Raw genomic sequence first — 23,443 nt, forward strand, 5'->3', positions numbered from 1 at the left:
CCTGTTCTCTAGATTCCACACATAAGTGAGATCATACAACCCTTCTCTTTCTCTGTGTGACTTACTCCACTCAGCACAATACCCTCCAGGTCCATCCATGCTGCTGCAGGTGGCAAGAACCCAGTCCCTTCCCTGGCCGAGCAATATTCCATTGTATACAGGTACCACCTCCTCTTGATCCATCTTCCATCAGTGGACACCCAGGCTGCCTCCACATCTTGGCCACTGTAAACAATGCTGCAGTGAACATATGGATGCACAGGTCCCCTCATAGCAGCATGTTGGCTTTCTTTGGGGAAATACCTAGAAGTGGGATTACTGGGTCCTTCTTTGTCTGTTGTTACAGCCTTTGTTTTAAATTCTATCTTGTCTGGTATAACTATTGCTACCCCACATTTTTTGTTTGTTTGAATCCATTTTTATGAAGTAACTTTTTCTATCCCTTTACTTTCCATCTGTCTGTGTTTTTCAAGCTGAAGTGAGTCTCTTGTAGGCAGCTTATGTAGGGTTTTGTTTTCTTATCCATTCAACCCTTCTATGACTTTTTATTGGGGCATTCAATCCATTTACACTGAAGTAATTGTTGATAGATATGTAATCATTGCTATTTTATTCATATTTTTCATCTTTTTTCTTTCTTCTTCTCAAAGAAATCCCTTTAATATTTCTTGTAATACTGGTTTGGTGGTGATGAACTCCTTCAGCTTTTTCTTGTCTGGGAAGCTCCTTATCTGTCCTTCAATTATAACTGATAGCCTTGCTGGGTAGAGTAATCTTGGCTGTAGGTCCTTGCTTTTCATCACTTTGAACATTTCCTGTCCCTCCCTTCTTGCCTGCGAAGTTTCTGTTGAGAAGTCAGCTGACAGTCTTATGGGGGCTCCCTTGCAGGTAACTAATTGCTTTTCTCTTGCTGCTTTTAAGGTTCTCTCTTTGTCTTTAACCTTTGCCATTTTAACTATGACGTTTCTTGGTGTTGGCCTCTTTGAGTTCATCTTGTTTGGGACTCTCTGTGCTTCCTGGGCTTGTATGTCCATTTCCTTCACCAGGTTAGGGAAGTTTTCTGTCATTATTTCTTCAAATAGGTTTTCAATTCCTTCCCCTCTCTCTTCTTTTTCTGGTACCCCTATGATGTGAATGTTGGTATGCTTGATGTTGTCCCAGAAGCCCTTTAAGCTATCCTTTTTCAAAATTTCTTTTTCTTTTTGCTGTTTGGATTAGGTGTTTTCTGCTATTTTACCTTCCAAATTGCTGATTCGATCCTCTGCTTCATCTAGTCTGCTGTTGATTCCTTCTAGTGTATTCTTCATTTCAGTTATTGTATTCTTCATTTCTGACTAGTTCATTTTTATGTTTTCTTCCTCCATTTTTATATTTCCTATCTCTTTGTTGAAGTTCTCCCTTAGATCACTGAGCATCTTTATAACCAGTGTTTTAAAATCTGCATCTGGTAAGTTGCTTGCCTCCATTTTGTTTAGTTATTTTTCTGGAGCTTTGTTCTGTTTGTTCATTTGGGACATGTTTCTTTGTCTCCCCATTTTGGCTGCCTCCCTGTGTTTGTGTCTATGTTTTAGGTAGGGCTGCTATGTCTCCAGGTCTTAGTAGAGTGGCCTTATGTAGTAAGTGGCCTGGGGGAGCTCAGTGGCACAGTGTCCCTAGTCACATGAGCTGGGTGCTCCAGGTGCATCCCTTGTGTGGGTTGTTTGTGCCCTCCTATTGTAGTTTAGCCTTCTTTGCTGTTCGCACATCACTGAGAGGGACTGACCCTCAGGCTGACTGGTTTTGAGGACTCGCCATGACTACACAGGAGGAGCTGTGGTACAGGGGCTGATCCTATGGGGGAGGATTCACTTGAGTGGGGCTCTGGTGCCTGCCCTGTGTGTCATTTGTGGAGGTGGTTGGGTGGTGTGCTGGTGTGGTCTGAAGCTGGCCACCAGGTGTGTTGGTTCTGGGAGGGTTTCTGGTGTGGGCCAAGTTCAGTCTCTGCTTGTGTCCTGCCTGGGGCCACTTGGTATGAGCTCCAAAGTGACCTTTCGATGGTTGTCACTTGTGCTGGGCTTGAACGTGCCTGGAAGAGGCTAAGCTGTGAACTGAGGTTGGCTGCCATTCATGCCAGGCTTGAGGCTGCTAAGCAAGAGGAATGGGGCACAGTGAGGCCAAATGCTGCTTGTTTGGGGTTTGTGAACCTTTAAGAGATTTTAGGAAAAGCCGCAGTATGAGCCAAGGCAGGCAATTTTATGTAAAAGCCCCTGGAAGCAGCTTGGATGGGCTTACAAGTTGGGTGGGAGGGGGTCTCAGGGAATCACCGGGGCAGGGCGAACACTGTTAGCTAGGTTGATGGAACCTCAGCTATGACACCCATCTGCACATGCAGCTGTGTGAGGTGAGGGTTCAGCAAAGGAACAATGGCTTCTGCCAGCACCTATGTCTGGGAGAAAGATGCCTCTCCAGCCCTCACCCGGAAGCCAGGCAATTCAGTTCCTCCCCGGATGTCTCTGGTGCCTTTTGAGCTGCTGCCCCAGCGTTGGAGCTCAGAGTAAGTGAATTTATCAGTGAGTAAGTCCGTGCATAGTCCTTTAAGAGGATCACCAGAGAGTCCAACCACCCTCTGTCTCACTCAGCCACCACCCTGACCGGTTTTCACAGCCAGAGGTTATGGGGACTTCTCTTCCCCATAACTGGGGAGCCTGATGTGGGGTTGGGACCCTTCGCTCCTCAGGGGGACCTCTGACGCTGAGATGTCCCTCCCGATTTTTAATTGCTACATGTGGGTGTGGGACTAGCCCATTCTTCATCTCTGCCCCTCCTGCCAGTCTCAACATGGCTTCCTCTGTACGTCCTTAGTTGTAGGACTCTGTTTAGCTAGACTTCAGATAGTTCTCAGTGATGTTTGTTCTATAGTTTAGACGTAATTTTCATGTAGTCTGGAAGGAGGCCAGCACAGCATATATCTACTCCGCCATCTTGACCAGAACTCTTCTGTCCCCTCTTTTATTCATTTCCTCTCTCAGCTTCTTGATGGCCCTCCTCTCTGCTCCCTCCTCCCTCCATCTTTTCCTTCCATCCTTTCTTCCTTCCCTCCCTGCTCCCTTACTTCTTTCTTTTATATTCACATGGTTTAAAAATAAATAAAAATTGAACGAGTGAATAAAAATAATGAAAACTTCCCCTTAATTCTGCCTGTTTCTGTATTGTTACTATACACATTAACATATCTATCAGCTTCTTGTCTATCCTTCTAGAAATTTTATGCAAATACAAGCAAATATATGTGATTGTATTTCTGCTCCTCTTCTGCCCTCATGCTTTTTTCTTTAACAAACTGTTCTTCAAATCTTTCTACATCAGTTCATAGAGCACTTCTTCATTTTTTACACAGCTGCATGGTAAGTGAAGGCACTTTGATTTGAATAACAGAAAGCATAACACAGATGTAAATCGGATTATTTCTGCCTTAACCTTTTACGGGAAAGTTAGTACGCCATGGTTCTTTATAAATAATGACAGTCACTGTAAGTTAAGGATTTGAGCTGTGTGCTAGCCACTGCGCACTATGTGTTACATATATTATTTTATGCCTTCTTCATCAATGCTAACAAGCAGAAAAGATGCTCCTACTTTACAGATGGAAAAACTGAGGCTCCAAGAGAATATATCCAAGAAGTGTATAACTTCCTCCTGCCTTCCTGGCTGTGCTGTGAAGTGCTTTACAATCACTCCTCCCAGTTGGTTGCGCTACCAAGTCCACATCTTGCCTTGATTGGCACACTCTGCTTCACGGCCCCACGTCCACATAGCCCTGCCCTGGCTGAGTAGCTGAGCAACGGCCTGGACTCTTCCCACAGTCCCCTGCCTAGCCCCTCCCAGCCATCCTTCACGCTGTCTTTGTCAAGGGACGGTCAGCTCACGTCTCCTCCTTGCTTACCATCGCCATGGTCCCTCATGACCTACAGAACTTAACCTGACCTCACAGGGCCCCACGTCCTCCCCTGCTACCACTCGCAAACCCCTGGGTCCTTTCAGATGCTAGTGCGATGCTGGAAATACCTACGTCTGTCAGAAACGTGCACAAGCACTCCACTCCCAATTAAATGGTTAAACGTGAACAGCTTTGCGGCAGAGTTCTGCGATTCCATATTTGTATCTACGATGTCTGACTCAAAAATATGTTACATAAATGCACAGACGTGTAAATTTATGTGTATGGATGACACTTGCAATAATTTATTCAACAATATGTTTTATTTAAAAGTTAGGCATTTACTTCCTGAGGTATAAATTAATTACCGTGTTTCCCCAAAAAGAAGACCTAGCCGGATGATCAGCTCTAATGCATCTTTTGGAGCAAAAATTAATATAAGACCCGGTCTTATAGTAACATTTTAATATTAATAAAATTATAGGAAACTTTTACTATAAGACTGGGTCTAATATAATATAATATAATATAATGTAATATAATGTAATATAATGTAATACAATGTAATATAACATGGGTCTTATTTTAGTTTTTGCTCCAAAAGACACATTAGAGCTGACTGTCCAGCTAGGTCTCATTTTCGGGGAAACAGGGTACCCTCCCTTCACTTGCACCTCTAAGAAACAGAATAAGAAACACTCAACAAAATAGATGACCTCAACTTAGTGGGCTTAGAGTTTATACATTTGACTGTGGCCATTTTCAGAAAGTAAAGATGGATGTTCAAGAAAGCTTCAGGTAAGAGGGGTGTTTGATGGAAAAGGCCAAAGGTGGTAACCATAAGCAAATGCACTGAATTTCATGTAAAAGAGTAATACATGCACTCACCAGGAAATGGCAAAAAGTGAAAAGTAAATTTTCCTACCACCTTTGACACCCTCTAGTTAAAAAAAAACAACAAAAACATACGTGTATGTATATACTCATGCACAAGCATATATAACTATGGTTCTGTTATATAAATGTTGGGACACAGCAGCACAGAAAGTTCTGCACCCTACCTTTCAGACCAGGTAATTCTCTATGAGCTCCTTACGTATCACAAACATGTAACTACAAGCCTTCCTGAGGCACATTCATTCATTCATTCATTCACTGACATCCACGGCTCAGCACACAGAGCCAGTGCTGTCTGATATAAAGGGAGTCCACTGCCCATTTCAAAAACAGCACAGCTGCTCGACGGTACTAAACTAGCTTCTGTTTCAAGGCCTAAAATTAGTGCTTTATATTCTTTATATCTCATTTAATCCTTAGAGCAGGCCGTTGAAAAGAAATTATCTTGTCCATGACACTGATGGGAAACCAAGGCTCAGACTCAAAGAGCTAAACAACTTCTCCAAAGTACACGAATGGTGTGCTAGCGTCAGGGTTTGTTCCCTGGTGCGACTGCCTCCAAGTTTTTACCCGAATGTCTACTTGACATTAAACTACTTGTGGGACTAGCCAACCTTTCTTTTCTTAACTACTTAGGGCAACAAGGCAGGAGCACACATCTTTAGATTGTGTTTCTGCCATTTTTGTTCTGTTCGTTATCTCCTGTTCTGATGTAGTCTGAGATAATTTATTAACTATCAAAATCTGCTTTAAAGATATATGCATTCTAGCAAATCATTTCAGTGGAAATGTCAATTAATGTTCTACATTTTGACTAAATGATTTATGCTACTAATTCACATCCCAAATAAGATAAAAAGTTGGAGGCAGTCATAAAATGGCTTTTAGAAAAATAACCTATGGCAGCATTAAAGTCTTTTTCCAAGATTAACCCCTTTTTCATGCTTCTGATGGATGGTCTACTGCAATTTGAAATAATTCTCTTTTGAATTTGGTGTTTTATTCCCTATGTTCCCTGCACTTTTGTTTGGGATTTACAGAGTATTGGGGAAAGCTGATGGGTGACATCTTCCCAAGTTGTGTGGAGGTGCCCTGCACAGCAGCCCAGCTCCGACACTGTGCATGGACACCACTGATCACTCTATGAGACATGTCCTCTTTCGGTTTGGGGTTTGACACACGTACCTCCTGTGTGTCTTTGTGGGACAATACCCCTGGAGATTGGTTTGATTAGATTGTATATCCCACACAATTTTCAGGATGATTTCAGGATATTCCTTGGCAGAACGGTTGGTACAGACATGAAAATACTAGAAATTTCTCTCCTCTTTAAATACGACGGGTTTCCTGGACGCTGCCCCGCCGTCCACCCACAGAACGGACCTGTTCTCCTGAGCCTTCCTGTAAGCTCTGTACAGCTGTGTCTCAGCTCAGGCCTGGCGACTCAGCTCCCACATAAGCCACGTGCTCGTCAGTGGAGCAACATGCCTACGGACGATGAGTTTACATGCTGCTGAGTGAGTTTGTGAGTAAGGAAATTTGGAAAGAGAGTAAGAGTTATATTCTGTTTTCAAAAAATGACAGGGTAACTGAGGAACTCTTGATTTACATATGTACCAAGGGCTAGCGAAGCCCTGCCCGGGGGGGCCTCCCATAGCTGCAGGTCTCCTGGAGCATCCTGGCGCTGGGCTGCCCATTTGTCCACACACCGCCTGTGGCTGCTCTCCCGGCACAATGGCAGGCTTGGCGGCTGCTGCAGAGACCACAGGCCCACGCAGCCTGGAGCACCTACTACCTGGCCCTTCACAGACACGTGCCACCCTGATCTATGCAATGTGATGATTTACACACTTTTGATCTGTAGGTGATCATGGGAAGAGTCGTACCTTGTTCCCAGAAGCCACTGTCACAACACATCAATATTCCCATTTTGAATAGTCATCTGTTTCAGTCCACTGTTTGATTTCATCCCTATGAACTGAAGTATTTATGACACACAGCAAATAAATGCCCATTATTCCCCAGAGCCAGACTTTCACGAACGAAGACATCCCAAGTACCCGGAAAGCACCATGCACACACATACGCACACGCACCTCTGTGCCGCCATCTCACGCTGACCGTCCACTGTGAGACCATTACCACAGCTCTGCCTGAGACACGCTGACCTTCCATGAAGACTGAGTGAACTTACACGAGCGCGAGACCCGCAAATGAACGCGCAGAGACGACCATGCTGTGCCATTCCTGTCATCTGACTAACTGAGGGCTGAGGGGATCGTCAGGAGGCCATCAAGTTCATGTCACACCCAGAGGCATCTACTGACTCCAGGGGCTGCTTGGGTGTTCGAGACACATACACGTATGATCAGGTGTGGACAGGTTTGTGGTCAAGCGTGCGACACAGGAGGAGATCAGTGTCTGCTGACCCTGTATGTCTTCATCTTCTCTGAACAAGTCCAACCGGCTGTCCACCTTGAAAACCAAATGTGCTGATGCCTTAACTGAGAAGCCTATTCAAGGCCAAGTATAAACAAGGATTTTTCTTTGAAAACCAGCTTGTTGTTTGGTTTAATTCATGTTAAGATTTGTATTTGAATGCTTTAGAGTAAAATATGTTGATAATTATCATTTAAATGTGAACACTGAACTCCATGCCAGAAATACCAACAAATCTACATTTAAATATTAAAGTCTTTTAAAATATTGCATTACACATTCTTTAACGTATGACTAAAACTAAACGAGGTTAGATAAACAAGGCAGCCTATATGCACGAAACACCTACAATTCAGAAACTGGAACTGACTTGAAACTAAAGTATGAGTTTATGAGTTTAACACTCAGTGTGAACAGGTTGTATTTTTTTAATTCCAGGGAAATGACAATTAAACAGACGCCTTCCCCAAACCGAACCAACGAGGGTAGTGGGTTTCTTCAGAGAAAGTGAAGAGGGCATAGTCGAGGAAATAATTAGAACAACTGTGACCTATTATAGCAGTTCATAAAGCTCCTGAAGATTGCAGCGCTCACAAGGCTGCAGCATATGGAAGACAATCCCAGGCTCTAATTTCCATGTAGCAGCAAGTACTTCTATTACCAGACAGACGAATGGGGGAGTCGGCAGACAAACAAATGACTCTCACACAGTGAACTTTACAAGACATGCCCGAGCTTCCCCACAGAGCACCCTAAGAAAACACCCTTTCACCAGCAAAGTCACATGCATAAAACAGGCTCCTGAATGTGAGCCTTGACACGTTCATACCAGAGCTTTTGTAGCCATTTGCACGCACACATTCAGAAGCCGAGACTTTGAGAGGTAGGGTTGTAGTCACTGTACAATCGTGTGGACCCCAGCCTATGTGAGTCCCTACAAAGTTGTCCTTTCGGGCAGCAATCACTCGGCACATGCCAACACCCACCCCAAACCTCCAAACCACAATTAGCAAACTTGATTAAAATTACTGGCTTTACTAACCAGTTACTTCCACAGCAAGCATGGATTTCGTTTGCAGTGACTCAAAGTGGAACATTTCCATCCGAGGGCCCAGTACCACTTCCTCACTGGCAACCCCAGGACACCTCACAGTGCCCAGAAAGATGCCCACCCCTTGGCGGCCCCATGGAGCTCTAGTAGCAAGAACAATATACGTATCACCTAATTTAACGGCAAATGGCTCTTTTCACCAGGAACTGTCTGTTTGGAGATGATGCACAATAGACATGTTAAGTACCTCCCAGAAGCCAGGAGGCAGCAGGAAGCTGAGAAGTGACACAGAGCAGCAAGTGGGGAGGGCACAGGAGTAGGACCCTGGCCAGCTCCCGAGACAGCTGAGGGCCTGGTACCTGAACTCAGTGGCCGGAGGGCGCGGTCTGCGTCACGTGTCGCTCCCTCCCTCAGTCCGTCAGAGTTCCGAGATGCCCATCGAACATGCTGTCACCAGTTCTCCTTCCGGGTCATTTTCTAAAGGGCAAAACAACAGCACAACAATATAATATGTAACTGGAGACTGACAAGAATTCTCTCCTTAGTGTTACTGAACTTACAACAAAGAGTGACATTTAAAGACAGGTAACTGCCATTAAGGAATGTGTAAACGATGACATGAAAGGCCGCCATGGACAAGCAGACAATGCTTTTAAACATTTAGTTAATTTACTCTGAAATACAAGGTATTTAGCAGTTTTAAAAGTCTAGGTTTGAAGCTAAAAAAAGTAAGTGTACTTAATATTTAGATGGACCAATTACCAGTCAATTTGTAAGATTACTCCTTTTTTAACACTGTGATGCAGTTAAGAAACAATTTAATAAGCGAGAAACATTTTAGATGTGTAATTATTTCTTGGAAATAATGCGACTTCATTCATAACAAAATATAATCTGGTGATGACAAGGGTGGCTCCAAATGTCAGTTCAATTTTGTTTTAGTAGAACAACAAAAGACATTATTTCCATTAATATAAATTTAGAATTTATTAACTTTCCATCAAGATTTTCTGCAATATTGTGTGTTAGGAACTACTGACTGTTCTAATTGGAAAATAAAATACCCCGATCATTTCAAACTCTGCTGTCACAGACAGCACTTATTTTGTTTACAAAGAAGAGATGAACTGGAATACCGGAGTGGAGAGGGCGAGCTGCCCCAGTCGCTGAGGCCGTTGTTTCTGGCACAAGGCTCCCAGCTCAGCGCCCGCATTACACTGAGTCAGGGCAGGAACTGAGAAGTGTTAATGGGCAGCAGTGAAGTGCGTCAGGCAAACGAAGGCCCGAGGGCCTCCCTGCTGTTCCACCAGCACTACCCTAACCCGTCTAAAAGATACCGGTACCTGCCAGAAAGGAAACACTCAGGGCACTTAGCAAGGGGGATTCGAAATAAGACAACGCACGATTGCCTACGAAATACACAGGCAGCCTGCAAAACGCAAGCAGGACAAATTTTACTATTTCCCCTAACAAGAATTTACCAAGACAAACACATAAAGAACAGAATAATTTAGAAATATACACATGGAGCTAGAAAGGTTTTTAAACTACCCTGAAAAATCAAGGTTGAAAAACAAAATGTTAGTAAGTCTGTTTTGTGTCAAAGTCCAGGATTGTTAATTCAGAGTTACTTTGTAATAGCTCTAAATATATTAAGCTTTTGATACAAATTATGATTTGCAATTTATTCATAGCAAATACGATGATCTATAACAGAAAACGTCTGGGGAGAACTATGGTTTGTGGCCTTTTCCTGTCTACAATACTCAACACACACACGCCCACCTGCACGCACCCACACGTACACAGGATACGATGCAAGAAATTCTTCTCAACACTGATTTTTCTTCCATGTACAACATGATTTGTAAATGTCACTTCCTACCTGGCAGACACCCCAAACATCGTCATATCAAACGCAGCACCTCCAAATCGTCGGGACTCAGAAGTGAGTGCCCGCCAGGACGAATGGCGACGCCATCCCCACGGCTCACTGTCCTCGCAGGATTAAGGAGCCACGTGCATGCAGGAGCCCCATATCTGGGCCCCACGGAAGATAAGTGCGTGCTTGGAGGGCATCTGTGGCCACCGGCCTCTGTTACTTTAACTTTCTGAAATCCAGACCTGCTCTCTCCATCAGAATCTACTACAGCAGCCTCATATAAAACTTGACATTATTGATTTGGAAATCATTATATAATGGTTTAAAAATATCATTATTCTTTGCATGAAATATTAAATACACACACTGTCATATTTATGTAGTTCTAGATTAGCAAGACCCGTATTAGCCAATATTGGTGTGAACGCTCTGAGACACTGAACTCTCTGAAGGTCAGGTTACTGTCTGACAGTAGCAGGGCTGGGCTAACAATGTCAAGTGTCTCCTTCAGCTCCAGAATCCTAAGTTCCCAGTGCCTTGCGATGCCGCCACAGCTGCGAGTTCTTGGCCAGTGAACCATCTGTACTGGGAGTGCCCACATCTCATTTGTGAATTTGCTCAGGTCCCCTCTGTTTGTTTACACGGCGGGTCACGTTGACAGCTTGAAATGTCGGCTAAGTGACACCAGAGAATGCGCACAAATGCCTCTCTGGCCAGAGGTGCTCCTAGCAGCACCCAGATGATGACAGAGCAGGAGGTCGGGCTACCCTCTTGCCTGGAAGCTCCGCCCCTCCCCCCGCCCAGAGCAGGAGGGGCTTCTGTGACCTTTCCAGCAGGTGTCAGCACACTGAGCTGTGGACACTCCTGTCTCTGCATCTCTGTTCCCTGAGATTTCCTGCTGTCAGAGACCTTTGCATTCACCGTCATGCTTAAACGACACATGCGTCTGCCTTCCAGCCTGCGTCACGGCTGCAGGACCACCCGCCAGTGGAAACGGTTCTGGTCTTGTCTCCTCCCTAGAAACTCTACGTGAACTTGGTTCAAATGAGGGCTGTTCTGACAGTGCCTCTTCCTCAGACTTACACACGTAACAGGAAGAGCCGGCCAAGTTCCCCCAGCACAGGAGGAGCAGGCAGCCTCAGGTGAGCGTCCAGGAGCGAACCCACAGGCCTCTGGCCTGACCTTGCTTCCCTGAACCCGAGCCTGTGTGTGTCTAAGGGGAACCTGCTCTCTGGAGGGTCCTGTGTGCACTGCAGTGGTCACACCGTGCTTGCATAATGCTCTCCAAAGAAGAGTGCCCCCCTGGCCTCCGTGCACCCTCCTGGTCCCCAAGCGCCCTCCTGGCCCCAGGTGCCCTCGTGGGTCTGCACATACCTGCTGCCTTCCGCTTGTTTCCGCCTGGTCTCTACCTACCAGTAGAATCGAGCTCAGCAGCTGGGTTGAGACGGGCGCTTTGTGCCAGCCGGAATGCAGTGGGTTAGGGTTAGGGTTAGGGTTAGGGTTCTCCTTCAGTCTTTCCGTATTCAACAGAGGAGCTGATTCCCCTGGTGCCGCATGAAATATAGTGTAGTGGACCACACCCTGCCTACAGTCTCCGTTCTAGAATATGCTCAGGAGAAGGTGTTCAGCTTCCAGCTGGCGATGACATTTAGAACATGTCCACTTCCAGTTTTTCAGAGAAAAGAACAATGATCATTATCAGAGCTAAAGACGACAAGGAAGAGGAATGTACAGGAAGAGAAGTCACTGAATGAGCGTCTCTAAGAAGCAGCAGCAGAAAGTGAGACGAGCGTGTGCTGAGTTTAGAACCACCTTCTTGCCATGCCTTTCTGGGTTCTGACTCGAATCCATCGCACAGCTGCCCAGCGACTTCCGATACTCAATGCACCTTGAAACTTGGAGCTTTTACAGCTAAAGCATCGTATGCACGATCTGGGCTCCAGCGACCCTCGGGTGACTAGGGATTCCTACACTTAGACCCGGCTGTAAATCCACCATCTCATTGGTTCTGGAAACCAGCACTGTTAGGGGTTCCCACTGGGACTTTTAGGGAGCGCTTCCCACACAGAGGAAAGGGCACTGAGGCTGCAGCCTCCCTGTGATAAGGTGGCAGGCGGGGACAAGCCTCTACTGTGCGAAGGGAGGAAACCAGCCTGGCATCGTGAACTTGGCCATGGGCACGATGACTCAGAGTGTACACACCGTCACCTGACAACCACAGCGCCTGTACCCACCAATCATGATTTAGTCACAGGCGTGCACACACAGGTGCATGGAACTGCCCAACGCGGCAGTGTACAGTCAAAAATGGAAGCCATCCGTGGTGGACAGTTGGGGCTCTTATAAGTGGTCTAGGATTGGTGACTATGTTTTGACACGGCAGGGTCACCAAGACGTACATCGAAGTGACAAACAGATGGCACAGAGCAGCACGTACAGCTGCCCACATATGCACACCAATGCTAATCAAGACCCAAAAATGCATTTTACATTTACATGTGTACATATGCAACTGAATGCAAAACGTCTAGGATGGCTCCAGACCCAATGGCTAACAGACGCTATGTTTGGAAAAAGGAGTGGGATTTTGAGGACTAAGGACTTTCACGTTCTGCCTTAAATAGTTCTAATTATTTATATTTTATTGACAAAGGAAATTCATGGAACATTTATGTAACAAAACAAACTGAAAAAATATGACGATCATTTCACATATCTACTACTATTTTCAGAAGTTATGTATCAACTACTGTAAAGAATGACTAATAAATTCAGGTTAAAAAATTGTACTTCCAAAGTCACATAATAATCACAAGCAACTTAAACTGTCCAGAACCCAAAGCATTCATTGCTTCATAGCGTACTTGTAACCGGTCCTGGGACCTGCTGACTGTTTGCACACCAGTCAACAACGCTACAAGCAATCACACTTAGGCCCCATTAGATCATCTTAGCTCATGTAACAAAATCCTCCCAGATTAAGCAAAATGGTATAGAAGGGCAAATTAACGCGGAGGTAATGAAAACAAAGGCCACTCAGCCTGTGTCAGGAGGAAAGGGCGGCTTTGGACACCCAGGGACTGTCCTCCGCCCCTGCGCCAGCCGCAGGGCCACCAGCAGTTGGGACCCCAGCCTCCCTCTGCCTCGTCACTTCGTCACTTTGGCTGTGAGCCTATGGTCACTTGGGGAGACAGCATTTATCATCCAGGCACAGCCCCAGCAACAAGCACACATGCAGAGCCGCTTCCGGACCTTTGAATGTTAGATGAAAGTAACTCGAACGACAAGGCTGTCGCTGCCGGTTTGAAGACTGGGACACTGAAGTCCAGAACTAAGTAGCCTGCCCAAGATGACAGGCAAGGCAGAGCAGGTCCTGGAGCAGGTCCCTTCCCCAACTATGTGAAAACCATCGCAGAGAAACCTAAGCTCATTTCACTGTTAACACCGAGCGGAGGTCTTCAGGGCACCTGAGGCTGCTGAGGGGAGGGGCAGCGGGAGCCACAGGGCAGGGTTCGGAGGGTCGCAGCTCCCACAGCTGGGCGTCACTTGTCGGGGTGGCCGGGGTGCGTTGAGGGTGGCAGAATGCACGCCCATGCACGCACCCCTGGCAGAATGCTATCGGCTTGGGACCCAGAGTGGTCACACCCCTCCACTAAGGCTTTCAGGCGCATGTCCTCTGCGCAGCAGCGAGACAAGTGGTTCCCAGAGAAATCTCAGCTTTGCACCAAGCAATGTCCACATAGACCCCGATCGAGGCCCCACCCCGCAGGCCTTTCTTTCCTCAGACGCCAGGTCTGGATTCTAATGACCTCTGAGCTCGGTTCACTTCACGCCCCACCTGGCCCCCACCCCCGTTCCTTTTCTTCCTGCCCTGTGGGAAGAGTCTTTAAAACCAGGGCTTCTATCCCGAAATAGCACAGCTCAGAAATAAGTCAACTCAATACTGATCAGTTATCATCATTATAACATCTCCCATTCATCACAACTCAAAGTTCACAGTGTTCCCCGCACACATCGTAAATGACGCCCATTTGACCGATGAGCAAACTCCAGTTCAGAGAGCACTGCTTGAGCGAGGAAGAGCCAGGAAGAGGCAGAGTGGAGCTAAAAACATTCTCCTTAGCCTGGCTCCCAAGGTCTTGTAAAGCTTGGTAACAAATTAGCTCTTAAATCGTGAGTCTCACTACTGCCCTATGTGACCTTTGGCTGAAGACCTTTTATTTTCTGTGTCTAGGAAAACAGAGGCCACTTTCTCACTTAGGTCCACATTATTCTCTCTATTTAAGTATCACCGAGTTTCCAGCGGTCCCATCCAAACCCACCATTTATGTATTCAGACTTCCCAGATCATTCGGCCCTCAGGTCATTACTCTGTGAATTACAACCACGGCACCCTCGCGCCAATCCTATACATCAAACATCGATGTTCACGTTTCATCTGATATCACTAGCTGACTCTTCAGTTGTTTCCTGCTTCTGCTGCTGCTTTTGTTATTGTTATGAAAGAGGCAACTTTCTTGAAGGCAGAGAGAGTGTGTTCATCTGTGTATCATGAGGGGCCAGGAGAGAGGCAATGTGTTAAATGGATGAATTTCAATGACGACCACAACAGCAACAACAGTCGCAGTGAGTGGGCTGGGACCCCTCGGCGGTACGGATGCCCGCGACGCTGGGAGGTCCTCGTGTAAGTGCTCAGCACACGTTATGTGCGCCTACATATTTATTGTCAGTTGGAAAAATATAAGCTATTTGTCTTCTTAGTCTCTTTGAGCTGCTAGAACATGACAGCGCAGACTGGGTGACTGTGAGTCCGAGATGAGGGTGCCAGCCTAGTCGGGTACGGGCCCTCTGGGTGTCCTCACAGGGGGCAGGGCCAGGGAGCAATCTGGGGTCTCATTAGGAAGGCACCGATCCTGTTCACGAGGGTGACCCCCAGCACCTCCCCACCTCCCCAAGTCCCCACCTCCGGATACCACCAGCCTGGGGACTAGGATTTCAACACGTGAATTATTTTTTGGGAGCACAACCACTCAGAGCACAGTACCCTCTTGGAAAGACGGGGAGGCTGTGACAGAAAAAGAACTTTCCAGGTGACAGCATTTTGATGATGTTGCTGTTAGGTCCCCAAAAGCCCTGAGGACAGGGCACAGGAGACACTGCTCACTCTGTTTGCAGAGAGAAATGCATTTGCAGAAAGGTGCCCTCCCCATGGCTGCAGAGCCCTACGGGACCACTGCCGTCCTCACTGGACACACACACACTCCATCCTGTCAGGGCCCCAGGACCCTGGGGGACACACTTCCAGAGTGACAGTCACATCCCGATCTGACTCCACCGTACTTGGGGAGCTATGACCAGGGAGAAAGGCAACCAGAGTTGCAAGGTGGAGAGGACACACGTGGACACATCCGCCTGTGGGATGGGATTAGAAGAGCTTGGAAGGATCTTAACAGACAGTTACACCAGGACCCCTGCCAACCTTCAAAACCCATACGCTGGGAATCCACGCCTGTGAGCATTAGTTTTTTTTTTTGAAGAATTTGTCTTTATAAAGTACAAACCATCCTAAGATACCTAATACTGTAAGTCACTACTGATTTAAAAAATGTGTCTCTCTCTCTGTCTCTCATTGTTAGTCTCTCTTTCCGACGAGGACAACACCAGAGTGTAGCGATTACGAGGATTTGGAAGTGGGATTTAGGGGGAGCTGGAGGCTTCAAAGCATGTTTTGGCCCCAATGTACGAAAGCGCAGTATTGCGGCCATCGCACACTTGCAGCGACCGTAAAGGCGTGCTCCGTGCTCCGTCTGCCCCTGTCTGTTGGGGAATCTCCCCGCAGGTCCCAGGAAGGACGAGGAGTCTGGGAACCCCTGGCTGGCGGCCACAACACCAGGAAAGCACAGAACCTGCTCAGCCCAGGGCAGCAGGAGCTGAGACACATAAGGAGACGTGAGAGAAAGCGAGCGGGAGCCAGGAGCCGAGCAGAGGCCAGGCCCTCGTGGAGGAGGGAGGAGGGAGGAGCGTGAGTGACCACTGCATTCCAGTCAGAAAGGCCATGGTGGGCACGAGCACAGAGCACTCGGGGTCGCCCAGGAGGTGACTAGCTCCGCCGTGGGTGCTGGAGACAGTCTCAGGCTTGACTAGTCGGTGTCACCTGACATGAGGAAGCCACACAGGGCATTTCCGAGGCGGAAACAGCAGACACAAACAAAGAGCAATGAGAGACATGTGTGTGGACAGTAGGTCCTGAGGGGGTCCATTCACCCTGCAGGACACAGGGGCTGGGGCACAGGCTTGCGTGCAGGGCACTGAAAGGATCAGCCTTTTGTGTTAGCACAGCAGCCACAGGGACAGCGGAGGGCAGCAGGGCGAGCTCACCGGGGGGGGGGGCTGCCTGCCAGGTGCGCGGGGGCAGCGGAGGGGCCAGCTCCCACGGCGCTGGGGGGCCCAGGAGCCCAGCCGTCCACCGTCTGGCTTCGGAGTGTCCACCCCACCCTGTACCTCAGGACAAACGGCATCTCACGACTCGTGAAGCTTTCTTTGTTCTCACGGCTCTAATAGTAATATAAAAACACTCTTATGCCCACAAAGCTTGAAAGGCAGTAATAGTTTGGATGTTTGAACTTACACTGTACTTGCTGGCCCTGTAAGGTCATGACTAGGTCAGAAGACTCTCGATGTGATACAGTAAAGATTGGTATTTTTGCAAATGTTCTCCACAGTTGTAGCTGTTTATAAAGGTTATCGACATATGGCAGTTCAAAACTCCAGATTTAGTTTCTTGTAAAATACACACTAGAAAAAATATTTTGGAAACAGCTAAAATTTGTAAAAATGTGCAAAGGTAAAATTCCATTTTGACAAATTTTAATTTTAAAATTTCTATAGATGTTATATCTTTGCCTAATAATTTAAGTTCTTGAGACACGAAGAGAGAGAAAGAGAGAAGGAACTGGAAGGAAGGAATAGTAGGGGGGTGGGCGGAGCGGGGGGACATTGATGTGAACAATATGGACCAAACTAACGTTGTTCACAGCTTGAAAATTTGGAAAACAATGCTAATATCTACCTATAGGGTAACCACTAAGAAATCTTGTTTTGATATTACCAAAATACGTAATTACCAATTACGATAAACAAAGTCATAGATATATTTTCAGTGTAAACACATGTAAGTATTCAAAAGAAATGGTGCGTGAGAAGCAGAGCAGAGACTGAGGCGGTGTGCACACACCACATTATGAGATGAAAACATTCAGTGTTGCCAAAAAACATCACAAGAAAACATGGAAAGAAGCACCTCAGGCCCCCCCAGCCCCACCCCACTGATGTTTATTTTTATGCAAAGACATATTTTAGATGTCTACATTTTAAAATGGTGGGTTTAGATGGCAAAGCACATGTTTAAACCTCAAAAGCTTTGAGACTGTTTCACAGGATGACTCCATCCTACACTAGAGCGCCTGGGTCTGGCCCACGGCAGCGCTGGTCTCAGAAGCCAGTGCTGGGTCCTGCCTGCACCCCGCGTGCAGACCCCAAGGGCTATGGGCAGCCCAGCCGTGGCTCAGGCCGCGGGGTCTTCTCTGTGACCCTGCAGTCCCTTCCTCCCCCATCCACTCCCTTCAGCTGCACTGCCAGCCTGACCACGCGGCACACACCTCACGGGTGACCCAGGGACCTGAGGTGTGTCGTGATTCCAGCGGGATCCTGCTCAGAGACACCAGCGTTCAGAGCTCAGCACAGGCTCTGCAAACAGCCAGCTGGGTGACAGCGGCCCGACACTGCCTGGTCACTTGGTGTAAGCTCTGCCACCTCTCTGGGTTTCAGCTCTGTGGTCTGTGAAATGGGAATGCCGCTGGTAACTGCACGTGCCTTGGGAGGCTGACAGAAGGACTGAGAACACATAGCAGAGCTTAGGGAGCGCCTGCCCATCGTCAGCGTTCCCAGGAATCAGTTAGCAGCTGCCTCATAAGCACCCAGTAACCTGTGTTTCTGTTTCGACTGTTTAGTGAAAATAACTAGAAACCACTCGGTGAGGGGGAAAAGGCACAAACTTGAAAAGGGATTTGCTTCATCCTTCTGTCAACTCAGGTAAATCCAACAGAAAACCAAAACAAAACAAATGCACAAAAGCAACGAACGTCAGTGAAAATAATGAAACAAAAAGGGAGCAGTGTGCGCAGGAGTCGGCTGGTTGGCGAAGTGGGTGAACAATGCGTAAAGCACAGCTAAGCCTAAGACGGCCGCTCCTTCACGGGAGGAACTTAACCTGACCCCAGCCGGCGGCCAGACTCTGCCAAGGGACCCTGCGGGGCACAGCTGCCCTGGAGCCAGTGGGGCCGCAGGGGGCGGGCAGGGCAGGGCAGGGCGGTGGGGGCTTGGCTCTGGGAGGGGCTGTAGGTGCCTTGGAACAGCACTCCTGCAATAAGCCCCTCCGGGCAGGGCTCCCTGGACCCACCCCAGCCTCCCTACGAGTTAGGAGGCTCTGCCGACCCTTCTCCACGTGACTGGGCGTAAGTGACAGCGAGTGTCAGCCTTCACCTGGGATGTGTACCTTTTCTTGATAAGTAAGTCTGTGAAGATTCTTGTCTCATACTTTCATGTAATTATTTTTAAAGTCCATTTGTATAATAAAACCCAATGAAAAATATAGACATTTTGAGTAGATGTATATGAAAATGAAAATACATACATATATTACAGAAATAACAAGATGTTCGTAGTATCACATACTTGAGGTTTCTATGGTGGACAAATGCCAGTGAGGACGGTGAGTGAGCCGCCCACGCCCCGCAGTGGGGTCTGACCCAGGCTCGGCACGTGAGGCCCCTTCCGCCATCCCCTCAGCACGTCCCCAGTAGTGTCGCCACAAAAGTGAGCCACCAGGAAAGGAAGTTAGCTTATCCGCATGCACGGTGACAGAGAATAAACTGAGCAGATAGGACACACGTATAGGGACACTCAGTGTAAGATCTGGCCCATTTCCTACACAGCATGGGGTCCAGGTCCGGTGGGACTCGCTCAAGCACCTGGAAGACACAGGTCTGCTGCGGGCTCTGCTCATGAACTTCACGGTGTTGGACAAATGACCCAAGTCTGAGGGCGGCTCTTTCCATGTATAAGCACCAAGTTCAACTACTTGACCTCCATGCTCCTGACCCGCTCTAAATTATATACGGCTATAATTTAAACGTTTCTTTAAACAGTGAATTCTACTATTTCACGCATAATGGGATTTAATTAAGACAATTTTAAGTCACATACAAATTTTAGGCAACACATTTCGTAGACAAAATACACTATTTCATCTCCTGACTGATGCCCCATTAAGAAAGACAGAACAAAGGATGTTTTTAAAAAGCTATTACTCAGACTGTCCCTTCATGAACCTCAGCAGCAATTCCTAACCACGAAACCCAGTCTTTCTGGGGTTGCAGACAGACCATAAAGCAGGTAGCAGGCACTAGTCCTTGTGCAAAAGCAAATGTCAGAGGAAACACTCTGATATCTGGCTGCGGGCTCCCACTTCCTCACAGGCATTTCCTAAATCCACGTTTGATGAGCTTCCCCAGCTATCAATTCTGTCAGTTCCCTCCGGAGCCGAACCGAGTGTGCTCCATGGAAATGTCATCCGCCAGGACTGCAATTACTGCGCTGGCAGCAATCAGGGGCACAATGCAGAATGGGTGGAATTCAGGTGAGAGGAGAGCCAGCAATCAAGCTGGGGGACAGGAGAACAAAGCCGTTTCTTTCACGTGGCCTTAATTATGAGCGAGTGTGGGGCTGGCTGCTGAAAGGCGGATTATTATACAAATCAGCTCCGCACTGATGGACGGGAAGAGAGGAAGCCAGCTTGGTCCCAGGGAGAGGGAACCGGAGGCAACCAGACAAGTGTGGGGGGGCATGCTCCGGGGAACAAAAATAACTGCAGACGTGGGAGAGGAGCACCTGAGCACCAGCTGAAAATAAGCCTCCGAAATTCATACACGCTGGACTGGGGCGTCCATCACTCAGCACACGCACTTACCCTGCTGCTCACTACGCACGCTCCGGAAGCTGTTCTTCTTGAATGACATTCCCCAAGGTTTCCCCCAAACTGAATGTACTGACTACATTCTTTGTTTTTGTTCCTAATTTTTATTTTTTTAATTTTATTACATTTATTGCGGTGACATTGGTGAGTAAAATCATATCAGTTTCAGGTGTACAATTCTGTAATACATCACCTATATCTCACATTGTGTGTGCACCACCCAGAGTCAGTTCTCCTTCCAACACCATATACTTGACCCCTTTTCCCTGCTTCTACCTAATTTTTATAATCAACTTAAGAGCATTCTAAGACAAGTTCCCAAATTTCCCTCGTATATCCTATGGATATACCAGGGGTGCCAAAAATGTACACAAGTAGACACTTTGGTCAGCGTTGCTCAAGCAGCAGTTCACCATAATCAGAAGTGTCTGGACGCTGATGGGAACCACTTTGAGCTCCTCTTGTAACTGCAGAAGTCAAACGTGACCTGTATTCATCTTTTGCTATCCGTATATATTGAGTATTACAATACAGTTTTCCTTTCTTAAAATGCATATACATTTTTTGGTACCCTCTGAATTTTATATTTATTTTAAATATATAGTTTTTTGCTTCTTTCTACATTAAAATATCAACTATCCAGTTCAAAATATCTCCATAGAAACTGGGATATTGACACTTGATTGCAATTCTTAACCATCTCTGAAAAAAGCCTACACATTAAAAATAAATGTATGATTTATACTAGGAATTACACACACACACACACACACACACACACACACAAACACGTTTCCTTCCTATATCCGAAAACCAGTACTTGTGTATGAATGAAACACAAAGAATGGGTTGGCCTCAGTATTACTAACACTGCACTGTGACACTGACAGCCCACCAAGAATGTGACTCAGAATGGCTCTGCGTCAACTTCTAAGAAGAGCCTCTGCTTTGGCAGTGGGAAGCCCTGGACAGGGGATCAGGAGATAGCCTAGTGGGGCTGGTGGAAACATACGGCCACACTGCCCGCTGATTGGGACAGAAGAGGCCTGTCTGCGGCAGGCACCCACGCACTCAGTTACACACAGGCCAGCAGAGCTCAGTGCAAACTGTGCATTCACGGGCCCTCCCGTTTCCCAGCCTATTGACATGTCTGGAAGACAAGCCCTCCCAGGGTGCACCTGGAGCAGGCGCAGTCCTGGTGGGAAGTGTGAGGTTCCTGCAGCCCCAGCCCACCCCTTCCCCTGCGGGCTCTTTTCCTGGGGATCCGTGGCAGGTAGATGCTCGTCCTCATAGCTCACTGCTTATGGGAAGTGGCAGGAGTTTAGGAAAACGAGACAGAAGGTGTCATCCTGCCCACGAGCTGGCCAAATGCAGGTGGGCCAAGTTTTGAGTGATGCGATTTTTGAAATTCATCCCCAAGGCAAAATGAAAATACCAAAGCCTTGCCAGCCCCGCATGGCTGTCGGATTTCCTTAGTGCGCTTTGTTCCTGACCCTCAGGAAGTGCAAGCTCTTCGCATATTCTTTCACACGTGACTGAAAGGGAGCACATTGCTGCCTGAAACTCAAGGTGAGAAGTGAAGTTACCACCACCAGCCTCCCAGCACTGGCAAGAACCACAGCCCCCTAAGAGGTCTCTCCAAATCCATTCCTTCTTTCTCCAACCCATCCTCCACCAGCAGCAAGACGACCTTTCCAAAAACTGGAGCCGGCTACTCCCCTGTCAACACCCATCAGTGGCTTCCTACCGCCCTGGAGGCTTCTACAGCCTCCACTTTGATCACGCCCGCAGGCCGCAGGCCGTCCTAAGAACTGACCCTTCACACTGCTCTGAACTCGTCCGTTGCTGACAACCTTCCACCACAGCAGTTCTACACGTAAGGTTCCAGGAACCCTGAAGGGTCCCTGAGGCCCGTTCACCGGTCTGCGAGGTCGTCCCTCACCCAGCGACATAACCTGTGAGCTTAGATTCTCTGCGTAGATCCGCTGACTGTGGGAGCAGAGGAGAACTGCACTGTCTGTTACGGAAGACACTAAGGAGAGATTTTCTAAACGGGAAACAATGGCTATTATGTGATCATTCCTGTGTGCTATGGAAAATGTGGTTGTTTCTCATAACACTCTGTTGCTTATCACAGTTAACATGCAATACGTTTTTATATTGTTATTTTAAAATAAATAAATTTTCAGAAGAGTCTATTCTAACTTTAATTTGGTAGATGTGAGCCTCATAAACAAAACCTGTATGAGGTCCTCAGAATATGAAGAGTATAAAGGGGACTTGGAACCAAAATCCTTGGAACCACGGATCTAACACATTAATTTTGTGGTTTCTCACATGCACACTAAACTCTCTCTTCAGCCAGAACAGCCCCTCTTGCCTAAACGTTGCCCCGCTCCATGGAAAAGGCTTCTGGCCCTCGTCTGCATCGGCCCTGCAATTTGCCTTTACTTTGGACCTCAGGTTTGAATTTTCCAGTTGGTTCTTGTTCTTCTCTGTCTCTTATAGGAACAAAGTTCACGCGAGCCCAGGACTCGCTCCTGCTGTCCTCTGGGACGTGGGAGGCACTCAGTGAAGACCAGATGCAGGGCTGAGCCCGGGGGCTGCCGTGCCTCAGAACATGTCACTGCTGCTCTGCACACGCGCCAGTACACAGCAGACTCTCACCTGTCTCAGCAGGCCATGCCCTGCGGGGGACACTCTTGGAAACTTGGAAGTTCATGGACTGTTTCCTTTGGTGGTTCAGGACGGAGGGAAGAAGAGAATGAGGAGCCTAAGAACCTTATGCATCCAGGATCCCTTTAGGTGGCGGCTTGTCGCAAAAGGTAAAACTAGCAGGTCAGATAGGAGTTTGTCAAGTAAATACCATCTGCTTTTCATTGGTATTAGAGCCCCAGGCAAACATCAGAACAAAGCCCTTCTGTAGAATGCGTGAGGCCATTCTGTGACATGCTCTTCAATCTAGTTACACAAATGGTGTGCCATCCCCAAGCTGCAGCACTTAAGGTTACACAGCAGAGCCCTCAGAATCTGCAGCAGGCAGGCCCTCCCTCCCCCGGAGGAAGAGGCCACTGGGTGGAGACAAAGCGCTGTGGATGAACCTGGGGGTGGGGGCTGGGCCACCCACTTCTGGTGGGGAGAGGGGGCCAGAGCGCCGCGTGGGCCGGAGCATCAGGGACGGCGCGAAAAGCAGCATAGAAAGGATGGCCCTCTGACGATGCCACA

At 47.5% G+C, this 23,443-nt stretch overlaps 1 protein-coding gene across 28 annotated transcripts in view; it reads right to left on the reverse strand.

The window, feature by feature from the left end:
* The window catches only part of MYT1L (myelin transcription factor 1 like), a 363,194-nt gene that overhangs the window by 246,472 nt on the left and 93,279 nt on the right, over positions 1–23,443 (reverse strand). For 23 of the 28 annotated variants that reach the window (XM_074331629.1, XM_019752014.2, XM_074331628.1 and 20 more), the window contains one exon: positions 8,663–8,780. The exons of the other annotated variants lie outside the window; for them this stretch is intronic. The gene's annotated coding sequence lies outside the window, so the exon portion shown is untranslated. The remainder of the gene's footprint in view (positions 1–8,662; positions 8,781–23,443) is intronic. 28 annotated transcript variants of the gene reach the window in all.

The sequence above is a fragment of the Rhinolophus sinicus genome, linkage group LG05 (genome assembly GCF_036562045.2).
Source record: "Rhinolophus sinicus isolate RSC01 linkage group LG05, ASM3656204v1, whole genome shotgun sequence".
NCBI lineage: Eukaryota > Metazoa > Chordata > Mammalia > Chiroptera > Rhinolophidae > Rhinolophus > Rhinolophus sinicus.